The 17,057-nt window shown below is 48.4% G+C and overlaps 1 protein-coding gene across 8 annotated transcripts in view; it reads left to right on the forward strand.

Annotated features, from left to right (window-relative positions):
* AHDC1 (AT-hook DNA binding motif containing 1) overlaps nucleotides 1-17,057 on the forward strand; it is a 194,800-nt gene that overhangs the window by 56,991 nt on the left and 120,752 nt on the right. Inside the window, exon 1 of one of the 8 annotated variants that reach the window (XM_083750614.1) lies at nucleotides 13,910-13,934. The exons of the other annotated variants lie outside the window; for them this stretch is intronic. The gene's annotated coding sequence lies outside the window, so the exon portion shown is untranslated. Of the gene's footprint in view, nucleotides 1-13,909; nucleotides 13,935-17,057 lie in introns of those variants that run through there. 8 annotated transcript variants of the gene reach the window in all.

Genomic DNA, 17,057 nt, shown 5'->3' on the forward strand with positions numbered 1-17,057 from the left:
TCCATTACGGGATCGTGATTTTATTCCACGTGTCAGGGAGTCTGAGATTAACTTGCTCACCAATCTGTGACAAACCCAGATACACACATGCGCACGCACCCCCTGCCTCCACCACCTTTGCTCTCCTTCACATGCGGGCTCTCGGACGTTTGCGCATCTGCCTTGGATTTCTCTCGTGGAATTACGGGGGATCCTTCTCCTAGATGCCTGTTTTATTTGCTGCTGCTGCTAGCATACTCCACACATGCATCATATAATATGGAACTCCCTCCCCCAAGAGCTGTGTTTGGCTCCTTTATTGATTTCTATAGATGTATACCTGCAAGATCTTTCTTTTCTAGTCCTGTTTTTGATTTTGTTATGCCAATGTGGGATGGCTGGGATCCTGTGCTGGGAATGAAGGGGCTGGCTGTAATGAATATGCTTCTATTATCTGCTGCTTGGTGGTGTTTTTTTAACTTCTGTTAAGTTATATATTGATTTTAATTGTGTAGTTATTATGCTTTACTGTTTTGGTGTGACTTCTTTAGAAGAAGAAGTTGTATAGAAACTGCTTAAATATGTAGCTGGTGATCATATCAGACAGCCTTCAAATTCTGGCTACTTGCTCCCTTAGGTGCTTCAGTGTGATGGCAGAGTGCAGAAGAAATGTAGGGTGTTTCGACTTGCTTGGAAAACTGACTTTTTAAAATGATGTTTAAAAGGAAGTTTCTAGTCCTTATGGATGCTAAGATAATAATAAGCCAACAAGCATCTCTCAGCACCCAAGAAGAATCCCTCCCCCATCTATCAGAGCTTAGTTACATAGAAACCTAGAATTGTAGAGTTGAAGGGAATCACAAGGGTCATCTAGTCATGCAGGACTTTTACCCAATGTGGGGCTCAAACCTACAACCCTGCAAACAATAACAACAACAACAAGCTTGTGGGCGAAGCCTCCTGAAACAAAAGTTCTGGTTGAGGAGGGGCTAAAATGCCTAGTCTTTTTTTGGGGGGGGATCACTTTCAAGCCCACGATTACCTGATAATAATTATAAGGGCCAGATTCAACTAAGTTGTCCTACTCGCAAAAGCCAGTGCTCCTGCTAGTCCACCTGGGCTCCCCCTCCCCCCATGCCTCCCCCAGGTATGCTCTGAAGGGTTGGGAGAAGAGAACTGCTCCATCTAGCAAGCAGAAGTGCTTCTGCTGATGGAACAGCCGTCATAGTGCAACATTGAATTTCACCCTATAAAATCAGAGCTCATGCAAATTTGCATAACTTATACAGGCTGCTGAATTTAACTTTTCTTGGTGCCTCTTTCGCCCTCCACCTGCTGCTGCTGTTGCTGTTCCTCCTCCTGCTGTTTCTGGAGGCAGTGAGGGGATGGCTTTCTTAGTACAGTGGTACCTCGGGTGACATATGCTTCAGGTTACATACGCTTCAGGTTACAGACTCCGCTAACCTAGAGATAGTACCTCTAGTTAAGAACTTGCTTCAGGATGAGAACAGAAATTGTGCTCTGGCGGCGCGGCAGCAGCAGGAGGCCCCATTAGCTAAAGTGGTGCTTCAGGTTAAGAACAGTTTCAGGTTAAGAACGGACCTCTGGAACGAATTAAATTCTTAACCCGAGGTACCACTGTACGGCCTGCTGTTGGGTATACCAAAGACTATTGCTGGAAAGTAAGCCCCACTGAACTTGGTGGGACTGAGTTCTAAGTAGAGGTGCTTAGATTGTACTGTCAGTTGTCTGTCTGTTACCTGCCCTTCAACTGAAGTAGTTCATAGGCATGTATGTCAACTGTCAACAGGCCAGAAAGAGTTGCTGTGACGGCATAATCTTGAGCCCCTGAGCTCTGGGAGTGGGTGTCTGTCGAGTTGTCCTTGCTGATGCCTGGTGTCGAACGAACAGAATGTGGGGCTGCCCCTCTCTAAATGATACAGTATTGCATCAAGGAGGTGGGAGGGAATGCTGAGCAGAATGCGCCCCCGCCCTCCCCTGCCCTGCAAGGTATGGTGGAGATGGCAGCAGGACCACAGAGGGAGAGGCCCGCTGGCGCAACAGTATCTGCACAGATGCCGGACGGCAGGAGAGGCTGCCTCCCCCCTTAATCTCTCCCGCTATGTTCCCAGTGTTGCTAGGCGAGCCAGTCTTGGCTAGCCTATTTCCACCCCCCCCCCCGCGTGCTCTGCCACCTGGGACCAAATGGAAAGACTCCATTCTTTTCTCTCTCCTGGGGGAGGATGAGAGGTTGAGGTGGGAGGAGAGGCAGGAGGCAGAGAAGTGAGAGCCTGGTCTGGTTGTTCCTTAAGGCGGGGGTGGGGGGGCGGCAGTGGCAGCTTAACCCTGTTGCCTAGGTGGCTTGGGCGAGATGCTGAAACTGGAACAATGGCACAGGATTCCCTGGCACCTGGCTAAACAGTGCCCCAGCCCCCCCTCCTCTCTGTCTCTCTCTCTCTCTCTGTCTCTCTCTCTCTCTCTCTCTGTCTCTCTCTCTCTCTCTCTCTCTCTCTCTCTCTCTCTCTCTCTGTGTGTGTGTGTGTGCATACATGTGTGTGCAGTCTGCCAGGCTCTCTTGTATACTGCAGCTCTGCAGAGCAGAGGAACATCAGGAGGGCTTGGTTTATGTGGCTGTGTATTAGCAGCCTAGAAGAGTGTGTGTGTGTGTGTGTGTGTGTGTGTGTGTGTGTCTGGGAGGGGTGTGCCTGTGGAAAGCAGAGGCATGCACGTTGCGGAGCTGTGGGTGGGTGTCGCAGCTGACCCTCCTGGAGCAGCCACAGGCTTGTTCCCTCTCATCCACCCCCACTCCTTTGTGTTGTTCTGGGTACAGGCATCTGGATGCGTTTGCTGGAGGCTTTTGAATTCCAGCTCTTGGGTCACTCCTCCCTGATGCCCTTGGGGAGCTGAAGCAGCCGAGAGAGAGCTCCGGGGAGCAACACAAGCAAGCCGCAGCTTGGAGGTAGCTCTCTGAACCCCAGCTTCTGAGTTGGGTGATGCCTCCTGTGTGTTGGTGAAGCCTTGGAGAGAAGGAGGGCGCTGGAATGTTCCTCCAGAGGAGCCTGGGGAGCAACTTGAGCTCCGGCTTTTGCAAGCTTTGCATGCATGCACTTTTGCAAAGGGGTAGGAGGATCGGGGTCATCGGAGCGTGTTATCCCTCTCTGATCGCCCGCTCTATGAGCTCTGTTGTGTCACTCCAAGCACAGTCTTGGGCTTGGCCTGTAGTGGGCGTGTAAAGAAAAGTGTGGTAAAGAAGGAAATGCAGTTCAGCCCCACAGGCTGTGGGCTGGGCTTTCTTGCTCACAAGATAAGCTGGTGACCCCCGCTTGGAAGGATTTTGCCCACACTTGAATTTGCATCAAATAGAATGGTGTTCTTTAATAAAAACCCTATTATTTTCTGTACATGTTGGTGAGGCAAAAATGTAGGTGAGGAACATAACTGTGATAGGAATCTGTTATCCAACACCTTATCCAAAGAGCTTGGACTAATTTTCTGATTAAGCTACCTCCCCTGGCCTTTTTGAGGTTTATTTATTTTAAAATGTTCCTAGGCTGCCTTCCCCCCTCTCCCTTTCTCCCCCCACCTCTCTCTTTCTGTCTCTTGGCAGAAATACACCACTTACCCAAAACATCATGAACATTAGCAAACGAGCAATAATAATAATAATAATAATAATAATAATAATGATGATGATGATGATGAAGCAGCCAGCCAGCTCATGATATAAACCACAACTCTGCAAATCCATCCATTGCGAAGAGCAAATGCAATTCACATAAGACCAGTGAAACAAACCAGTCTTCAGAACTCTTCCAAAGGGCTGAAGTGTAGTTGCTTTCTGGAGGACAGTGGGCAATGAATTCCTAGAGCTGTGGGTGCACCTTGGAAAAGGTCCTCTCCCGTGAACCTCGCAGCTCATTGTCATTTTTATTTATTGCTATTATCTGTTGAAGCGTTTGTATACTGCTCTTTGACCACAGGCGGTTTACATCACTGAAAACAATACAGTAGAATGCATATCAAATAATAATAAACACCATTCTGTAATCCCAACACACAGAACAAAAGAGGGTGAGGGCAGCAGCATTACATTATAAGTGAAGCTTCACATTGAACTTACATATAGCCTTTCGGAATAGCGCGTTTACCTGGGCCCAAGCCCTGATGAATTCAATAGGACTTACTTCTCAGCAAAGTCTTGTGGCACCTTTTAAGGACTAAACCAGTTTTATTATGGTGTAAGGTTTTGTGGACACTGTCGGATGCAAGCATGCCTGTTGAGGTGGGTTTCAGTTTGTGAAAGTTCACACTATAATACATGTGGTCAGTCTTCAAGGTGCCACCCTAGAGGGCAGCTGGGGTGATTTCCTTTGAGAGTTCATACTTGGAGGCTGCGCCCCCTTAGCTGTGCAGGGCCCAGGAGCTCTGGCCCCTTTTGGAGGTGACTCCTGCATGCTCCCTAATGTGTCCGCAGCAAGAAGGACCAGAGGCCTGTGGTGTTAAGAGGGAATTTCAGAAACATCCCAATGTTTCTACATATGCTGAAGGAAGAGGGTGCACACTGTGCAGCTTCTGTACAACCTCATCTGTGAGGCTGGGATGCCGTTGCCTGACTTGGCCGCACCGTTGCCAGACACTCAAGCCAGGAGCCCCTCATCTGAAAGGCAGGCAGGCAGGCTGGGCTGGGTGTTTCCTGTGTGGAAACTGGATTGCAGACCATGGCTGGCTTGCTCTGAAAGGGCAGCTGTCTTCTTTCTCTTCTCCACCCCCACCTCCCCGTCCCCACAGCTCCGCTTCTCAGGCCTCCCTTCCGGAGAGCCAGGGGTAGGTGTAGCCGCCCTTCCCTCGCCAGCAGCTTTGTCTCTGAGCCTGCCCAGTGCAAAGGGCCTTGCTTAATGTGTCGTGGAATGTGCTGTGGAATTCTCCCTGGGCAGATTAAGATTCGTCCGGCCCGGCATGCAACATAACCTGGTTTTCGGTCTTTGTAGGGTAGGGCATGGAGGCTGAGGTAGCAGGAGTTAAATGAAGGCAGCTTGGATGATTAATGGGGAGCTAGGGGGGAAGTGGGGGGGGGACAACGACGGCTAGATAGTCTGACCGAATGCAGCCCCTTCACTCTTCTTCTCCTTCTCCTCCTCTTCTCCTTCCACCCTCCCCTTCCCCGCCTGCCAGCACTGCGCACATTAATGCAAACACACAGGCCTGAGTGCTTCATTAGCAGCATGTGGAATGGAGTAATGCATCCGCATCCCATTAGCCTAATGAAAGAAGTGAACAGGCACCTGGAACAAAGCGGCTGGCTCTTGGCGAGTGTCCTGGGGCTGGCGGCTTGGGGGTCTGGTTGCCCCCCTGGCTCAGGCAGGATGCTTAATGTAGTCTGGGGGCTGAGTTGGGGCGAGGGGTGCAGGGAAGAAGCAGGGGAGGTGGCAGGAGCAGTAGCAGCAGCAGCATCCCTTGACTAGCAGACTGATTGGCAATAAATGAATCTTTCACTGTGTAGGTAGGTAGGTAGCTAGGTAAGTGAGAGACGGGGGTGGGGGAATGTACCTGGCTCCTTTTAAAAAGGAGATTGACTCTGTTCAATTCTGGCGGACTTAAAAACAAAACAAAAAACTTGCTTCCATTTAAATGAAGATATGCCAGCATGCAATAAACCAGCTACCAATGTCACAGTTTTATGGGTTGCCATCTGCCCATAGAGCAACCAAGTTACTCAGTGGCCTCCTGCTTAACTGATTAATCCATTCCAGATAAGGAATGGGGGGTGGATTTCTGACATGTACAGACTTCCCCACCCACGCCTGTCCTTCAGAAACCACTATACCCATAATCCTTAAGTCCACAGGCATCTTTATTATTATTATTATTTTTTATAGATAGCATCCCTATTATCTCCGCGCCCCCAATCTTGCCCATTTTGGTTGTGGCTGTGTTGTGTCTTTAACCAGGAGAGGGGCCAACGCTATCCAAAGCTAAAAATGAGCATCCTCTCCTTCTATTACCCCCCTCCACACGCACACACTGAATGAACTAGCCGCACCCTAATTAGGATTACTGGGGGATTACGCTGTCAGAGTTCCATTCTTTGTCCTGCAGTTTCACCTGAGTGGTTCAGCAGGGTGGAAGATCCTGAGTGGCGAGAGAAGCCACAGAGGTCCAGGAGATCTTTTAGCTGCACAGTCTTTGTGAGAAACAGGAGACTGGATTTGCAATTGAGGATTTTGTGCTGTGGGAGCTTTTTTGGGGGGGGAGGGGAAATTAGGCAGCCAATTATATATTCCATTAGGAAGAGAACAGAAGACCCTCTCCTCGCCACCACCTGTGAGTCGGAGGCAGTTTTGAAAGCGGGATCTGCTCATGCTTTGCATGACTATCCTGCTTTAACCTCCTGGTATCCCGTTTTGCAGATAGTTTGTAGCCAGATAAATTGAGTTAGTAGTTGGTTTGAAACCCTGTTTGGCCAAAAGCAACAACGGGACTCCAAGAAAAGGGAGAAGCAAAGCCTTTCTTAGACCACCTTCAACTCTATCTGAAAAATGATTATCTTTCTTCGCTGTTTTCACAAACCCAAGGATTTTACTGTAGCACCTTGGACAAGTGTGGGCCTCCTTTTCCAATCTATAAAATGGGAATAAATTTCCCAGCTATGCAACGTGAAGGCAATATGAGAAGAACTTGTGCTTTAGAGTGCTCAAGTGTTGTTGTTGATTTTTAATTTGCAAGTTTTTAAAATTACAAATTATCATTTTTGGTGTTTCCATTTTAAATAGCTGGCGTTTCAGTTTCACGCTTCTCTAATCCTCAGAGAGAGAGGCCAAGACATATCATTCAAGGTAATGAATTACAACAGAATACAAACGTAGGTTTTAAAAAAAGGCAATATAGTCATTTCAACACTCATATGGCACAGAACTTTAGGGAGTGCAGAAAGAAGTAAACCACACCACTTAACACAAACCCCATGATTACTACTTACTCGACACTGCAATGCTTGATTGGTAGCTAACCTCCCAGGAAATATTAGTTTTCTCAATTCCCTTACAGTCATTCAAGTTTTAGGTTATTTTAGTAAACAAAACAGCATGCTAGGCTTTTAGAGACCTGTACTCAAACCAAAACACATGCAATATATAGTTTTACACACAAAGCCACTGCAAACATTGAGCATGGCAAGATTGGTCAGAAGAGGCACGGCTATCTCACATCTGATCACCTTCAGAATTTGATTAGTCTTCAGCAGGATGAGGAGACAAGGGGTGAGCTTTTCTTCTGCGCTTTCCTATTCCACTGCATCCTGGCTCCTCAAGGACCTGGTTCTCCTTCTCCAAATGCTTTGGGGACTGTGTGAAGAACTCCCCGATTCCTTTTTGCCATGGCATTGTTGGCCTCACACACACTGGGTTGCCACCAGCACATTTACTTTCAGCTTTCCGTGAAGTAGGAGAGGAGCCCACATCAGTATTTCTGGAGCCCAGCACTTTCTGTGGAGCCCTGGCAGCCACCACTCTACTGGTCCTGCGCCACACTGCAATGGCTGCTCGCAAAAACAGAATCCGAGTGCAAGATGCAGCAGCAGCGCCTGCTAAAACTAAAGTGCTCAAGTGATGTACCCAGGGCTGCTGCTAGCCTTATAATGCCACAAAGTTGGGCTTGGAGCTGATAGACCAAAACCACACTTTGCTACGCTGAAGTGCAAAGCATCATCGAACTCCGGCCTCCCAGGTCCTAGTCCAACCCTCTAACCACTGCACTACACTGGCAACCTTTTTATATGCAGTCTTTCAAGTTGCACTGAACTCTGTGTTTGAAACAAAACTCCTCTCTAAAGCTTGTATACTGTTGTGCAGACAGAGGTTGGTCCAGGAAGTGGCGGTGCCTTACTCTGAATCTCTTATTCTGAGTTCAACACGTCACTAGCTGTCTGTTACCTAAAGGACTTGACATCGGGTAACAAGTCCCATCTTGGTGGATGGTGCTGAGCTTCCTTCAGCAACCCTGGGCAACAGGTGCATGGGGAAGAGAATGAATCAGCCACAATTTAGGTACGGATTTGGGTGTTTGTGGGCATGGCAAAGAAAAGTTGGTAGTGATGCAGTACAAACAAACGAAAAAGGGCACCCTAATTTTTCCAGTTTCTAACAGAAACTGCCCACATGCTTTCTGAGTTTTTCTTTTGTAGCCTTGAAACTACCCCCTGCACTTTCCCTGTGCTCTTCTCTTAAACTAAAAGCTCTGATTCACAGTAGCTATTTGATTCTGCAGGAAGAGGTACTCCACAGGGCACAATAGCTGCCGTGCAAAAACCTCCATCTGTACCACACCGGTTATGCCCTTACTGTTGTGCTCTGATAAAGAAAGGCCACATCTGCACCAGGACACATCTGATGCAGTCCTTCATTTTCTGTAGTCTCTTTTTGCCCACCCTCACCTTTTGTTCTTGTGGTGTTGGGAATGACTAAATCCTGCCATTTCAAGGAGCGCAATCCTGTGTCTCCGCATAAGCCGATCTTTCTGGGAGTAAGCAAGGCAAGAGGGTTGGAGGGGTGATGCGCAAACACCATTAGGGACTCCTCTATCAGGTTAGTACCACTTTTAAAGTAACTGGCTTTGCCGTAGCCGAACCTGGAAGTAGTTGAGCCTTGATTGTGGACATTACCCATGAGATGAGGTGCAGCTGTGCCAGCTGTTAAGGGATGCCCCACATGCTACAAAGAGCTCATTGTTGCACAGCGCCAGAAACCTAGCTGCTTCAGATCCTCCGCCAGTAAAGCAAGCCATAGAACTAACCCCCCCCCACCCCTGGCTTTGATTTGTTCTCAGCCCACTCCTCCAGTTGCGTTCTGTTTAACCGTCTGCGGCTTGGTCAGCCTTACTCTTGCTACCAAATTGCTACCAGGGAGCTCTGGTGGTTTTTACCTTGATCTGCTCCTTGACTCACTCTGGAACTGGGCTGGTAGACCTGTAGCTCTCCATGTCCAGGTGGACTCTCACCTCCCATCACCCCTGACTCTTCACCATGCTGCCTAGGGCTGATGGGAGTTGGAGTCCAGCAGCACCTGGAGGGGCATGGCTAGCCACCACTACTCGAAGAAATGGACCCGGTTAATAATAATAATAATAATAATAATAATAATAATAATTTTTATTTATACCCCGCCCTCCCCAGCCAAGGCCGGGCTCAGAGTGGCTTACAAGCAATAATAAAAACAAGATGAATGATTACAAACTTAAAAACAAAAATAAAACACAACAATTAAAATAATGGAACATTAAAATATTAAAATGTAGCCTCATCGCAGGAGGAGAAGGAAAAGAAGGGGAAAAAAAAGAGAGAGAGAGAGGGGGGGGGAGGGAGGGAATCAAACTGGCTCCAAGCCAAAGGCCAGGCGGAACAACTCTGTCTTACAGGCCCTGCGGAAAGAAATCAGATCCTGCAGGGCCCTGGTCTCATGAGGCAGAGCGTTCCACCAGGCCGGAGCCAGAGTTGAAAAGGTCCTGGCTCTGGTCGAAGCCAATCTAACTTCCTTAGGGCCCGGGACCACTAGGGTGTTGTTATTTATGGACCTTGAGGCTCTCCGTGGGGCATACCAGGAAGCAGCACCCACCCAACCCAGTATGCCAGCTTCGACCCACAACTGGAAGGCTGTTGATTCTTTGAACAGTGGGACCCATCAGCTCTAACAAAAGAGGAGCTTGTAGACCACAAACACGTTTATTACCAACAGGAGTCTTGCAAGACAGTTAAAAGAATTCAAGGCACAGAGCTTATGACACAAATTTGCACATGTAAATTTATTTGTATAGATGCCTCTGGGAATTGAGTTGGTGAATGGCGGTGGGGTGGGGTCTTACCACTACTGGAATTTGGAGGGCACCCAGCCAGGTGTACAGAGCCTTTGGTCCTCTAGATGTTGCTGAACTACTATGATCCCTTGCTATTGGCCACGCTTCCTGGGGCTGATGAGCACTGTTGTTCAGCAACATCTGTAGGGCCTAAGGTCCCCCAGCCCTGTGATAAGCAAAGTATTTTTCCAGGGCCTGATGCAAAAGATCTGGGGCTCTCATGCCACCACCTTGGGCTAGCCCCAAGCACTCTTCTGGTGCTTCTGAGGCTCTTCTGCCTACCAACTGTACCATTCAGTGGCGTAGTGTGGGGGGTGCAGGGGGGGCCGGCTGCACCGGGCGCAACATCTGGGGGTTAGGGTTTTAGGGGGCGCAAATCCACGGGTTAGGGGGCGCAAATTACTTGCCTTGCCCCGGGTCCTGACAACCCACGCTACGCCACTGGTACCAACACTCTGTTGCTGGGGTCTCTCTTGCCTTTTAGACTCAAAGCAAAGCCATTGCAAGGCTGTCTACACACGACAGTTTAAAGTGGATTTGATGCTTTTCCCGTGTGCATGTTTTTACCCTGTCCACATATTGTCCTCATCCAAGTGTCAGCCTGCATTTCTCTCCTCTCATTTAATCTGGATTTTCTCAATTTGTGGATAATGAGGGGTGTCTGGGGTGGGAGAATCCAACATAAAATAATAGCTGTGAGTGCACTGAAATACATGGTATCGGCAGGGTATTATTATTATTATTATTATTTAAATTTGTGTGGTGACATTTTGCTAGCACCACATCCCCTACTTCCTTGGTGAGGAGGTCCTCTGTGGGCTGCTAGGGGTGCTGGGTGTGGCACGTGTGTTCTGTATTTAAACCCATTCTGTGGATCTCGAAAAAGGCTGTCTCAAAAATTGGCTATACACACAGGCAAACAAATACCTGCGCACATGTCCACAATGGACCTCAGGTTTCCAGAACTCAAGAAGGGTAGGGATGTACTACTAATTGAGGAGAGGAGACAACAGAACGCAGATTTATCCCATCAGGCACCGCCCACTAGTGTGAAAGGGAACCGCTGAGCTAGAGTTCAGCTGGCAATGCCCATGTGTGGATGAAGATGCACAAAAGCACACATGGAAAAATGGATCTCTGTGATCTATGTGCTCCTTAACACTCTGGTGTGCACACAGCCTAAGTTATAGGAACTTTCAGATGTGATTTTAAATATTTACGCTTTTAAAAAGATTGTGGAGGGGAGGTGAGAAGAGTCACATTGATCATTTAGGGGGATTGCTCAAAATGGAGAAGGCAGGAGTGGAACACCCCTTCCCTTGCTGTGGTCCTGATGAAAACTTTATCCAAAGCCTCTTGGTTTGCATTGGGAGGAATTTCTGTTGGTGTGAATGAGTTTTTTCTTCTTCTAAGTGTAAATTAGTAAGATGAGTGATTTTTGTTGAGAACCTAACAAAGGAAGAAAGGGTTCAAAAAACACCTCTTGGGCTGCTGCAATACCACTATCTATCAGTCTCCTCCACCCCCAGGGGTTGTTATTAGTATTATTAAAAATGCACGCTCTCATCTAATTTGGCCCTCCATATCTTTGGTTAGACTGGATATGGGTACCATTCAAGTAAACAGTTTAGCACCAACAGTATTCTTGTTCCAAAGTTTTTGATACTGTTTATAAGAAGATCCCACTGAGGAGATTTGGGCACACGTTTCTCTGATCCCTACAGGACTGGTGCTTTTTTTTAAAAAAAGAGATGATAATGAAACTCATTTATTTGTTAAGTTCCTGCCCTGCCTATTTCTCCAAAAAGACTCAAATTATTATTGTTCATTGTGTACAGCAATTGGTACATGCCTGTTTGGTAGACAAAGGCAGGTTCTGAAAACAATTTGTATATCACTACCCTCACTGGAGACCCAGAAATGGCTGCAGCTCCTTGTGGAGGGGTTGTCAATATGGCACCCATGGGTGCACATGCCTCTTTTGGGACACACACCCCCATAGCTCTGTCCCTTTCCCCCACGAATAAGCCAGCTATTGCAAAAGAAGCAAACGTGCCAGTTGTCATCTACAGGTTGTAGACTCCGGCTTTTCTTGGTGCAGGATTTTGACTTCCTGGCTGCCTCCGCCTCTCTTTCAATGCGTGGCCTTTGTGGGCAGAACGAGAGCGCGCCTGATAGATGTCAGCCTCGCCTGTCCCAGGTCCTTTTGCGTCTGCTGCCCCCAACTGGCTTGCTGTGTTCATCAGTGGTGGGTTCACTCTGGCGAATGCGCCCGGCTTGAACGCCATGTGCAAGTTAGAAACCTTGGTGCGGGCGGCTGTCTCCTCTCTTCCTTTCTTCCTAGGCTTGGTGGCTTTGCTTCTCACCCTTCCCCCTCCACCCCCACAATGTCAGCAGGGCTGTGTCCAAAGCTGAGCCGGGAGAAATGTTCTCCGCTCTCCAGGGCCAGCATTGCAGTGGCTGGAGCAGACTTGGAGGAAGCGTCGCCAAGCTGAGCAGGCTGTTGCCGGAACCAATTAGCCTCCAGCCAGCAGGCAGAGTTTCAGCCCCTGTTCTTTCCGGCCTTCTCTCTCTCTCTCTCTCTCTCTCTCTCTCTCTCTCTCTCTCTCTCTCTCTCTCTCTGTCCCCGCCTCCAGGATCTCTCTGCCTCTCCATTCCTCTCCTTGTCGGAGCTTGTTTTGGGCAACGTGGGGTTGCAGTGAGTCACGCCGCGCGTAGGGGATTTTAAAAGCATTCTGTTGTCGCTCAGTGCTTTGGCGCTGGGGGCGGAACAAATGATGGGCTCTTTCAGACAGCCTTGGCTGGGGAAGGAAGGCAGAGCTGGGGAATGACTGTGTGTGTGTGTCCCTTTAATCTCTTCGGTGGGGGAGGGCTTGGTTTGGGGAGGGGGCTCCTCTCTCTCCCCTTATAAAAGTAATTCTGCTATTCCGTAGGTGAAATTCACAAGCCAAAGAGATAAAGATAATTTGTTGCAGCATATGTTGAAACATAGGAAGCTGTTTTATACTGAATCAAACCACCGAGTCCATTCACTCAGTACAGTATTGTTTACACTGACTGACAGGCCGTGGCTCTCCAGGGATTCAGGCATGGGCTGGCTCTTCCAACCCTACCTGGACATGCTGGTGGATGGGACCTGGGACCTTCTGCATGTAAAACAGATGTGACGGCCCTTGCATGGCTTGCAGTTTATATGCAGGCACACTTTCCTGCCCTTTCAGAGATCACCCACACATTCAGAGTGTACTTGGAAGAAATAGAAGAGTGTTGGTGTGGCTGAAACTTATCTGCAGGTATGAATGTCCCATTTCAAAACACTTCCGTGAAGAACTAGGTGGCTTTAGGCACCCCCCCACCCCATTCTCAGCCACCGCTTCCCCAGATCTTCAACCCAGAGATAATATTGACCAATCTACCTTATAGGGCTGTTGTAAGGATTATGACAAGGTAACATGTGAAGTATTTCTGAACATTTGAAAGTGGTACATAAGCGTTAACGGTGTTATTGCAGTTTATCCTTCTTCCCTCCACCCCTTCCCTGCGTTGCACACACTGTAATTTGAGCCTGGCTATCTTCCGGCCTTCCTGCACCACCCAGCCCATCTGCAACTGGGGGCTGAAGGCCTCTTTCCATTTCCCTTGAGAGGTGTGTGTGTGTGTGTGTGTGTGTGTGTATGTGTCTGCTGTCTGAAACAGCCAGCCGCTGAGTCACTGATGAAACTTTAGAGCTAGTGGAACTTATTTGAGCTTGCAGGGAGGAAGGGGAGGGGGAGAGGAAGAGGAGAGAGGTTTATCAGGAAGATTGGGGCCGGATATGTGGTTACCCAGTTTTCAGACTGTGGCGCAGAATAGATGACAGGGCAAAAGATGATGCTGAGGGCTGAATCTTCCTCTCCTGTCTGTTTCTAAAATGGGGAGCTGGGGTGGGGGCTCTCCCTGGGCAGCTCACATCCTGTTGTCATTCTCTTCTCCTTCACCTCTTCCTCCTCCTCCTGGTTTTTTTCTTTTTCTTTTTCTTCTTTTAAAGCCTTGCCATGCCTTGAGCTGTGCACTGGTAAGACATTTGCAGTGCCACTGGATCTGGAGAGGAGAGATTTAGGTCAAGCGCTCAAGTGAGTAGAAACAGCCATCTGTGAGCAGTATGAAGAAGGCCAGGCCACCCAGAGATGAGAGATTGAAATGGCCTGTGCTGAGAGACTGGAGAAGGGGCGGTATTTGGCGGGGGTCGGGGTGTGCGGGGGCAGGTCGTATGGCTGGAAAGCAAGCTGGCTTTTTTTAAAAGGAAAAAGCACCATGATTGGAACGGACATTCTTCCCTCCCTCCCTCCACAGACTCTTATTCCTCCCCCCCCCTTTGTGTCTCCTGGAAAAAGAAGAAGAAACCCCAACCAAATCCTTCCCTCCCTCCCCCTTTCTTCCTGACCCTCCTTCCCTGGCAGGGCTGCTGTCAAATGAAGGAGAAAGCTATGCTGGAGCTGCCTAGGCGAAGATCCAAGATCATCCTGACATCTAACAGGAAGGTGTGTGTGTCTGTGTGTCTGTGTGTGTGCGCTTGCTTGCGTGAGCATGAGCTGTGCGGGTGGGGTGGAGAGCAGATAAGATGATACTCAGCCAAAGTGTCAGGGACAGAATTAGGCACACACTGGGGGGGGGGGGGAGAGGGAGGGAGAAGTGCTGCAAAAGTTTTACAGCATGCTCTTGAGAATTTGCTGCAAGGAGTCCGGCTCAGCTCTCTGGTGGCAGAGGCGATCTGCAGAAGTAGACGACGGCAAAGTAGCACCGTGTAGGGTGGGTTCAGAAGAAGAGGAGGGGAGCACCAGTGACTTAATTTAGCCGTCCAGGTCGAGGCCAAAGCATGTTGGAGCCGCCTCGGTTTGTGACCAAGAACATGCCTCATAAAAACTTAACGATTCACCGAGCAGCCTTGCCTGTGCACACTTGAAAAGCAAGAGCCTCTTGTGGTTCCCGGTGGGAAGAGCATCCTTTGCCAAGCCAGATGTTCCAGACTGCAACTCTCATCAGCTCTAGCCAGTGCTGTAGTCCAAAATACCTGGAGGGGCAGCAGGTTAGCAAGGTGGGGTTAGAGTGTTGGATGTAGATTTGGGTGACACTCCCTTCCAATGATTTGCACGACCTCCTCTTAACAACAACAAATTATTTACTTGCCATCCATCTGACTGAGTTGTCCTAGCCACTCTGGGCAGTTTCCAACAAATTAAACACATTAAGCACAGTAAAATATCAAACATTTAAAATGTCCCTGTACAGAGAGGTATCTCAGCCTGGAGCCAACTTCGGGGAGCCGTGGGTGCTTCAGCACCCACAATAATATATTGTGGAGGCTGGGCCCCCTCAAAGTCAGTGGGCAAAGTTGAAGCCCATTTTTGCGGGCACCCACAATCTTCGGTGCATGATGGCACCTATGCTCGGCCTCACCACAACATCTGTGCCGACAACCATCTTTCGCTGTGGGGAGCGGTCGGCGAAGCTCTTTTAAAATAAAATGGAAAATTATGGATCCATAATGTGGGGAGCACAACCTTTACTTGGAAATGGGTATTGAGACATGTTTTTGCCTCCAGGCTTGCACAAGATATGTACTGTGGAGGGAGAGGTTGCCTGCCTTGTTTCTTTCCCTGCCACCCAGCACTATCCCAGAGAGTCTTGCATCATGAGAGCAGAAGAGCCCTGCTAGATTGGGCCAAATGCTTATCTAGTCAAGCGTCCTGCCTCCCACCATTGAACAAATGCCTGTGGGAAGTCAAGGAGGAGGACATGAACATAAAACCCCTCTGTAGCTACCCAGCTGCTTGTATTCAGTGGCATAATACCTCTGGACCAGGAGATTGTATGTAGGCATTGTGACTAGTAGCCACTGATAAGACTTAGCCTCCTATGAATTTCACTAGCCCCCACTGTACAGCCACTTCGGTTACTGGTCACCCTGTGCCTGAATATTCCACAAGCTCATTCCTTTGTACTGAACCTGCTACCAATTTCACGGGGGGCCTTGCTATCTAGTACTGTATAGTGTGAGAGGAATGGAAAATTGCCCCATGCTTTCTCCATGCTATGCATAATGTTAGTAATGCCTGTGATGGGCCCTCCTCCCCTCTCCCTGGCCTTGATTCCCTCCCCCCCAAAACCCTGAAAAGCCTTTAATACAGAATTGTGGAGTTGGAAGGGACCCTGAGGGTCATGTAGTTCAACCCTCTGCAATGCAGGAATCTCAACATGCAGTCAACCATCCCAGACCCTGCTTAGTTTTGCAAATGTGCTAGCAGTTTTATTGCTTCACCATTAGGGTCACCATTCTATGGGAATTCATTGGGGTCATTTGTAGTAAAAACTTTAAGTGGTTTACAGGAAACAAGTGGTATATAAATTTTGCTAAATAAATGAATTTTTACTAAGATTTTCTTTTGGATCTGGAAAAACCAAGTTTGAATTTGGGTTCAGCCATTAACTTGTTGTTGTTGTTTAGTCGTTTAGTCTTGTCCGACTCTTCGTGACCCCATGGACCAGAGCACGCCAGGCACTCCTGTCTTCCACTGCCTCCCGCAGTTTGGTCAGACTCATATTTGTAGCTTCGAAGACACTATCCAACCATCTTGTCCTCTGTCGTCCCCTTCTCCTTGTGCCCTCCATCTTTCCCAACATCAGGGTCTTTTCCAGGGAGTCTTCTCTTCTCATGAGGTGGCCAAAGTATTGGAGCCTCAGCTTCAGGATCTGTACTTCCAGTGAGCACTCAGGGCTGATTTCCTTCAGAATGGATAGGTTTGATCTTCTTGCGGTCCATGGGACTCTCAAGAGTCTCCTCCAGCACCATAATTCAAAAGCATCAATTCTTCGGCGATCAGCCTTCTTTATGGTCCAGCTCTCACTGTGGTTGGCAATCAACAACTTTTTTTTTGTAAAATAGGAATATAAATACACTTCCCCACCCCCCTACCCCTGCAGTAACGTGGGAATATGGTTAACCAATTGTATGTTATTAGTAAAGACAGATGAGTTAAGGACACGTAGAAGGATATGCACAAGTGATCCTGATGGGAAGTGCAGGGTTTTTTTTTTAAAGGCGGGGGACTTTGAATCATATTGAAACTCTAGTTGCAGAGCGTCAGAACAAGCCCTGGAAATGCTGCGGCTTTTGTTGTGCAAGCTTCTACCTGTCTCCATCGCTCAGTTTCCCCACTCACTGGTGGCACACCCTTTCGTCATGTTTGCTTCACCTC

The sequence above is a fragment of the Podarcis gaigeae genome (assembly GCF_964106915.1).
Source record: "Podarcis gaigeae genome assembly, chromosome: 8".
In the NCBI taxonomy this organism is placed as follows: domain Eukaryota; kingdom Metazoa; phylum Chordata; class Lepidosauria; order Squamata; family Lacertidae; genus Podarcis; species Podarcis gaigeae.